Below are 8,202 nucleotides of genomic sequence, written 5' to 3'. Positions count from 1 at the left end.
TCTTGACCTCGTGATCCACCCTCCTTGGTCTCCCAAAGTGCTGTGTGCTCAGCCTCCGTGCCCAGCTGAACCTCTGATTTTTAATCCTATCTTCTCTCCATGAACAAGTACACTGTGAGGTTCCTTGAATCTCTCCAGCCAAGTGGTTGAAATCCTGTTGCAAGATTGGCAATGCCTGTCCTGTTCTCTATGTACCTGACAGTCAGCCTAAAGCCAAATCCCATTGCCTGATAAGGGTATTAGTCTACAGAGAAAGCTCTGGAGGTTCATGTGCAGAGATTTCGAGATCCCCAGATTGGACCTTCATGCTTTGTGTCTTTATCCTTTTCTGGCTGTGCATTTCCTAATCTTACAAAACAACCAGACCTGCTGCTCAGCGCATGCTTCTGGACTGCTTCCGCCCACCGGCGAGGATGCTGTGGTTAAGCTGAGTTCTCCTGCCCTCTGCTGGCTTGACTGATAGAAGGCGTCATCAAAAATTTTAGGGCAGGATGTCGTTCATTCTTTTATTTACTCCAACAACTTTTTAAGAGTGCTCACTATTAAAAAGGGTGCTCACTATGCACTAGGTTACTGCTGCTGCAGTTGCAGAGAAGCATGCAAAATAAACTCTTCCTTCAAACATTCAATTATTAAACACTTGGTGCCAGTGTCTGGGCTGGGCATTCAGATACTTGGCTTCAAAAAGAAGACAAGATTTGGTAGCTTTTATAGATTTTTGTTCTGAGTCACAAAATCAAAGAATCAGCACTAACAGGGACTACAGATACCTTCTAATTCAGAGTATTCATTATAGCTCCCCTAATTAGGTTTAGAGTTCTCTGCACACAGTCCTCAGGGACTGTCAACATGGGGAGGACACCTGTGACAGGGATACTATTTCATTGATTAGGATTCTACCATAAAATCTCACAGAAACAAAGGGTTTCAAGGGGAAACAGTGTTCAAAAACTGCAGATTTAATACAAACCTTCCTTTTGCATGCAATCTGAAAGCTTCCCAGCCTCACAAACCTGTACTTACGATTGATGTCACATTTTTAACTGGTCTCAGTGTTTACTGGCCTAATCCACCCCCTTTTTTTTTCACCCATATCTCAGTTTCTTTGCAAGGTCACCTTCTGGCCATGAGGCAGGGAGGGCGCCAAAAGAGGTTTCGCATGAGTTGAGTGCTCCCTCTTGTGGCTATCCAGGACATTGTTTCTGTGCCTGGCCAGAGCTCCCTGGGTCCCAGGTCAATCCCAATGTTGTGCCCAGAACTGAGGACAATTCCCTGACCCACAGCTCTCTTCATGTTGCTGTAAAGAGCCATGGTAGAGTCTCATACACCGGTGGTTTTCAAACTTTTTGATGGGAACTTATGTGAGAAAGACATTTTACATCATGATCCAGTGCACTCATGCATACCCACACATACATTTCTCAAAACAATATTTACCTTTATTTCTTACAATAAATTATGATATTCCCATTATTTTCTATTTTGTTTATTTTTCTGTTTAACGCAGGTTGTAACTGGGTCATTAAGTGTGTGATCCACTCCTGAGTCACCAGCATGAGTTTGGAATGCACTGCCTTGGGCCATGGCCCACCTGCATGCACTTGGCTGGCACTTGGAGCTTCTAGGCTGCCATTCTCTCCATGGCTGCTCAATCCTAAAGTGTCACAGGACAACATTCCTTGCTGTCCTGGGATGCTAGAACTCCCATCTTCTCTTATTTCTCTCCTCTGCATTCCATCTTTTTAGAGGGTCTCGCCGCAGAGCTGCTTAGGCCCCTGGTTGTTAAGACAGCAGTGTTTACCAAAAGCAGTGGGCTGAATGGTGGCCCACAAAAGACATGTCCACATTAGAACTCCAGGAACCTGTGAATGCGACTTTATTTAGAAAAAAAACACAAAAGGATCTTTGCAGATATAAGTAAGTTGAGGATCTTCAGATAAAAGCATCCTGGATTTTCCAGGTAGATCCTAAATCCAAAGATAAGGATACTTACAAGAGACAGAAGAGAAGACACAGACATAGAGACCAAGGCCACGTGAAGTCAGAGTGCAGGGACACAACCCAAGCCAAAGAATACCTGGAGCCACCAGAAGTGAGAAGAGACAATGAATAATTCTACCCTATAGGGTAGAATTGGAAAGAGTGTGGCTTTGCTGACACCTCGATTTCAGATTTCTGACCCCCAGAACGGCAAGAGAATACATTTTCATTGTTCCAAGCTACTGGTTTGTGGCAATTTATCACAGCAGTCACAGGAAACACATATACTAGCCACACCTCTCCTTTCCCCAAGCTCCAAGGGGATCAGACAGAGCTGGATTTGAGTCAGTTCCACACTATGCCTGGGACCACTGCTCCCTTTCAAACCCCAAGCTTTTTCATAGAGTTGGGCCCATTCTACCAAACACCTTCTTCTTAAAGATTGGATTAGACTAAGAAGCCCTAGAGTCTGCTCTTGTGATGTTGCTCCTGTTGCAAGACCCCACTCCACCACACTCGCTTCTGGAAGACATGCCTCAATCAGCTCAATCCCAACTGCGGACATGTTGGAATTTTTTCTCCCAGAGGTTCCTCAAATGTTACGCACATCAGTTGTTAAGACTGGAAAGCAAGTGTAGCATGTCAGTAGAGGTGGTGGGTTAGGTGTGAAGATAAAAGCCCAGAAGAGTGCAATGATTTGCCCAAAGCTGCACAGTAAATATGTGGCAGTTGGGTGCTTTCTCTGAATGCTAACAACAAAAATATGAAAAGTTTCAGGGTTTTTCTCCCTTCCCATAGCATTAAAGGAAAGATAAGATCAAAAAGCCTACCTTTCTCAGGCATATTGTGCCTCAACTCAGCTTTCGACCTGTTTATATCACCAACTGCTTTGCTTAAGGGAAATCGCTGCTGTCTCCTGTTTACCTTAGCTCTGCAGTTCCTTGTCATAAAAACTTTCTGATAAATTGGTGAACCAATGCTATGCCTTAGAGGAAAATAATAATAATAAACTATTGGCTAAGCCGCATTTGAAAGCAGGAGTCACATGGAAACAGACGTCAGCTTTGGGTTCTTAACAAGAGAACAAGTTCAGCAGAAAAACTGTGTTCTTAGAACCAGGGAGAGGCAAGATAAGCTCCACTCAGAAAAGATTCCCACGGTTAGCAATGAGTGCATGAGATAACTTCCCAATCTCCTCCAGTCCTTAGATTCCATGTCTATCTGGAGCTGTTCCTTCGAACCCTAATCCTCATTTTCTTCCTTAAGAGGCTGGGCCAGGTGCGGTGGCTCACGCCTATAATCCCAGCACTTTGGGAGGCCAAGGCAGGCAGATCACCTGAGGTCAGGAGCTCGAGACAAACCACCCAACATGGCAAAACCCCATCTCTATTAAACATGCAAAAAAAATTAGCCGGGTGTGGTGGCCCATGCCCATAGTCCCAGCTACTTGGGAGGCTGAGGCAGGAGGATTGCTTAAACCAGGGAGGTGGAGCTTCCAGTGAGCCGAGATCGCGCCACTGCACTCCAGCCTGGGCGACAAGAGCAAAACTCTGTCTCAAAAAAAAAAGAAAAAAAAAAAAAAAACAGGTTGGACATTTCTGCACACTCTTGACAACTTCAGAGGAGACTGATGCAAAAAACATACACCATCTTCCAAGAACCTACAACATAGGCTCCCAGAACTAAATAATCCTGAAACGAGACAATCTCCTTGTGGTTTGTTGTGGTGGTTTGTGGTGGTGGTTTGTGGTGGTGGTTTGTTGTGGTGGTTTGTTGTGGTGGTTCGTGGTGGTTTGTTGTGGTGGTTTGTTGTGGTTTGTTGTGGTGGATTGTTGTGGTGGTTTGTTGTGGTGGTTTGTTGTGGTTTGTTGTGGTGGTTTGTTGTGGTGGTTTGTTGTGGTTTGTTGTGGTGGATTGTTGTGGTGGTTTGTTGTGGTGGTTTGTTGTGGTTTGTTGTGGTGGTTTGTTGTGGTGGTTTGTTGTGGTGGTTTGTTGTGGTTTGTTGTGGTAGTTTGTTGTGGTGGTTTGTTGTGGTTTGTTGTGGTGGTTTGTTGTGGTTTGTTGTGGTGGTTTGTTGTGGTGGTTTGTTGTGGTGGTTTGTTGTGGTGGTTTGTTGTGGTTTGTTGTGGTGGTTTGTTGTGGTGGTTTGTTGTTGTGGTTTGTTGTGGTGGATTGTTGTGGTGGTTTGTTGTGGTTTGTTGTGGTGGTTTGTTGTGGTGGATTGTTGTGGTGGTTTGTTGTGGTTTGTTGTGGTGGTTTGTTGTGGTGGTTTGCTTGCTTATTACAGCAATTATCTTATTGTCTGTCAATAGTATTTTGTAAGTCTGGCTCCTTGCAAAAGGCTTTGTTGTAAAATGACTTTCCTCAACAACAAAAACTGTGCCTTCTGGCCAGGAGCTATGACTCACGCCTATAATCCCAACACTTTGGGTGGCCAAAGTGAGAGGATCATTTGAGCCCAAGAGTTTGAGACCAGCCTGGTGAACACAGTGAGACTCTGTCTCCACACACACACAAAAATAAGTTTTAAAATTTAGTTGGGCATGTTGGCATGCACCTGTAAGTCCCAGCTACTTGGGAGGCTGAGGTGGAAGGATCACTTGAGCCTGGGAGATAGAGGCTGCAGCTAGCCATGATTGCATCACTGCACTCCAGCCTGGGTGACAGAGTGAGACTCTGCCAGAAACAAAAACAAAAACAAACATCAAAAAGAACTTGCCTTCCTGTCATGGCTTCCCTAGAAAATTGCCTGGAAAATACTAATACAAAATACTTGTGAGACGTTGAATGCATATTGACTTTAACCTCTGGTCTTACCATTGTCTGTCCTGCCTTTTTGAAGCCACATCTTACAGCTCACATCTTGTAAATTCTTCTTTAGATGTGTGTTTCTGCTTAGTCTCTCTCCATTGTCATCATAATGGACTGCCACTCTGATTTAGGACCATATTAGGTCTCCTGTAAACTGTTTTAAAATCTTCCTAACTAGCTTTCTCATCATTGATCCAGCCCTTCCCTCCACTCTCATCTGCCACTAACTGCTAACCTAGTCTCTTCCAATTTATTCTATACTGTACGGTCTGAGTCCAACTCTGAATACACATCTGATCATATCATTGTCTCCCTTCAAAACTTCAAATACAAATCACTGTTTCCAAAAAATACCCACACTCCTTATGCAGGTTTTTGAAGCCCTTAAGGATGTAGTTCCAACTTCTCCTCCTTCAGTTTTATTTCCCACTGATGCTTCACCCTTCAGAAAACATATGTGCTCACTGTTTTCTAAAATGGTCCACAGATTTCAGTCTCAAACTGCTTGTCTTGTTCCATCTGTATGCAATACATTCGTGCCCATCTCCTTCTATCAAAGTCTACTTGCTCCTTAGAGAGCATTTCCAATTTCGTATCTTCCTGGAAGAAGTGGATCTTGATATTTGGAGACCTGGAACTTATACAATTTGGTATGGGGTAGGGAGCTTTTTAGGGGAAAAAAAAACAAAATTATGAATAAAAATCTCTTCATAGAGAAAGTTTAACAGAGATTCATAGAACAAAAACATTTAAACATATTGAACACCAAGACTCTGAGATAAATGCACTGAAAAACAGCCGAGCAGGATGATTGTAAAGATAAGAGTAAAGTGCTTCTTCCCCTCAAGAAATGTATAACAGAGCAGGAGCTATGGAGACATGCTAACAGCTATCATACAGAACAGGATGAACTCATTAAGTGCGGACTCCAGAAACAGGTTGTGGCAATGTGCCAGATGATGTTCCAATGTCCTTAATGCTGTCTCAGGCTGTCAAAGACTACTTCCTAAAGAATGTCATTTGTTGTGGGACTTAAATAAAGGGAATAAGCAAACTTTCGGTGAAGATTGGGAGCCCAAGAATTGAAAGCTTGGAGATCCATGTGTTTGAGGACAGGGAACGGTAAAAATCTCCAGTGTGTTTCAGAGCAACACATAGTGCTATGGGACCAATGCCCTGTGACCACTTCTACGTTGGACCACAGTGCCAATGTACAAGTTGACGACCTGAGAGACGAGCCTGATACACTAGTTGTGGTTATGTTCAGCTTCAAATGACAAATAAATAACCATGGCTTCAAAAGCAGAGAAGTTTATTTCTCCCTCATACAAAATTTCAGGTTGATGGTTCAGGGCTAATAAGGGACGATATTAGCTACCAAGGTAACTTCTATTTTGTTCCTCTGCTGTGTGTGGTCTTGACCATGATCAAAGATGGTAACATCGGTGTTGAGGCAGCAGGATTGGAAAAATAAAGAATAAAGATGAAAGTGAAACACACGGTCATCATCTATAGGAGGTGATATTTTCCAATGGTTATTATAGTGATGTTCTTCTTACAATATGATTTTGACATATCTTCTATTGAAAGGTAGGGTCTTTGCCCCCAGTCTTTAAAACTAGGCAGATTTTATGACTGTTTTGATTAATAGGCTATATTAGGATTGACACTATGTGAGTTCGAAGCTAAGTCATAAAATAAATTTTTACTTCTGCGGTCCCCATTGAAATATTCATTCTTATTGCCTTCAGCCACTAGACCAGTTTAATTGCCCCAAGGTGGCCATGCTGTGAGGAAGTCCAAAAGCCCATATGGAGAGACTACCTGGAGAAGTCTCAAGACCCAGTGAAGGAAGAGAGTTACCCAGCCAGCCCTAAACACTGGTTGCAACTGCAGCCACTGTCTGACTGCAATTCCACAAAATACTCACAATTAGAACACCTTCCCATATTTCTGGCTCACAGCAACCACAAGAGATAAGGAAATGATTGCTGTCATTTTGTGTTACTAAATTTTGGGATGGTCGGTTACATAGCAATAGACAATCTAAACATTGTTTAAAAAGTTTTTCTAAATTTTTCACATTCAACTTCTGTGTAATTTATATTCCATTGGCCAGAGTTTAGTCACATAGCCATACCCAGCTGCAAAGGAGTCTGGGAAAAGTAGTCTTTATTCTACAAGGCCTTGTGCCCAGCTAAAATCTTACTCCTGTGGGGAAAAGGGACAACAGATATTATGAGACAACTAGTGATCTTCCACAGCTAGAAAAGTACCTCTTTTAAAAACCAGAAATGTATGAGTATAAAATACTAATTTTAAAAAATTATTTAAATATCACCTAATATGCATCTAAATCTGTATCAGTTATTTATTTATAATCATCTTGTTTAGTTAAGATTTACGTTGGTTTAAAGGAGTAGATTTTTAAAAGGCAAATTAGAAGTAGTAACTTCAGGTTCAAGATAGTGAACTCCACCCAAGCACCTACTATCCAAACCTCCCAAACGTTCCAAATTCTCTGTTGGTGCAATGGGAAAAATGCAAAGTAGGGAGAGATCTGTATTTACTGGAAGTCACAGATGCTCAATAGCAAATTTCTCAAATGTTTGGATATGTATGTACTATATAGTAGCAGTCATGATAGGATTGATTTTGGACCAATCTGTGCATCTCCATATGCAAAGGAAAAGCTCCTTACAGGAATAAGAGAAAAAGACCATTTCCTCCAACCCTAGAACGCAAGCACTAACTAATGTTTCCAAGCTGGGAGTGGCAGGGTGGGATATTGTGAAATATATATTTGACTTTGTCTTCATTTTCTGATATATATCTCTGAAAATCCTTGAAACCTCTGGAGTAGTAAGAGTGTCTTTTGCATGCAAATGAGATGACTGATGGCTGGCAACCCCTAGGTAACTTCAGGATGGAGGTTAGTCACCAGAAAGTCCAAGGTGAGGTTAGAGAGTCGGAATTTTTAGCTCTATCCACCCAACTTCTAGGAGACGAGAGGGGCTGAAGGTTGAGCTAATCACCAGAGGTCAATAATCTAATCAATCATACATACATAATAAAGCTTCCATTAAACTTAAAGAAGGCTGGGCACAGTGGCTCATGCCTGTAATCCCAGCACTTTGGGAGGCTGAGGTGGGCAGATCACAAGGTCAGGAGTTCGAGACCAGCCTGCCCAACATGGTGAAACCCCATCTCTACTAAAAATACAAAATTTAGCCAGGCATGGCGGTGCGTGCCTGTATCCCAGCTACTCAGAAGGCTGAGGCAGGAGAATTACTTGAACCCAGGAGGCAGAGGTTCAGTGAGCCAAGATCACGCCACTGCACTCCAGCCTGGGTGACAGAGCAAGACTCTGTCTTGGGGAAAAAAAAAAAAAATCAAAGAAATAGGATTTAG

Source organism: Macaca mulatta, chromosome 2 (genome assembly GCF_049350105.2).
Source record: "Macaca mulatta isolate MMU2019108-1 chromosome 2, T2T-MMU8v2.0, whole genome shotgun sequence".
NCBI lineage: Eukaryota > Metazoa > Chordata > Mammalia > Primates > Cercopithecidae > Macaca > Macaca mulatta.
This window is presented reverse-complemented; position numbering follows the sequence as displayed.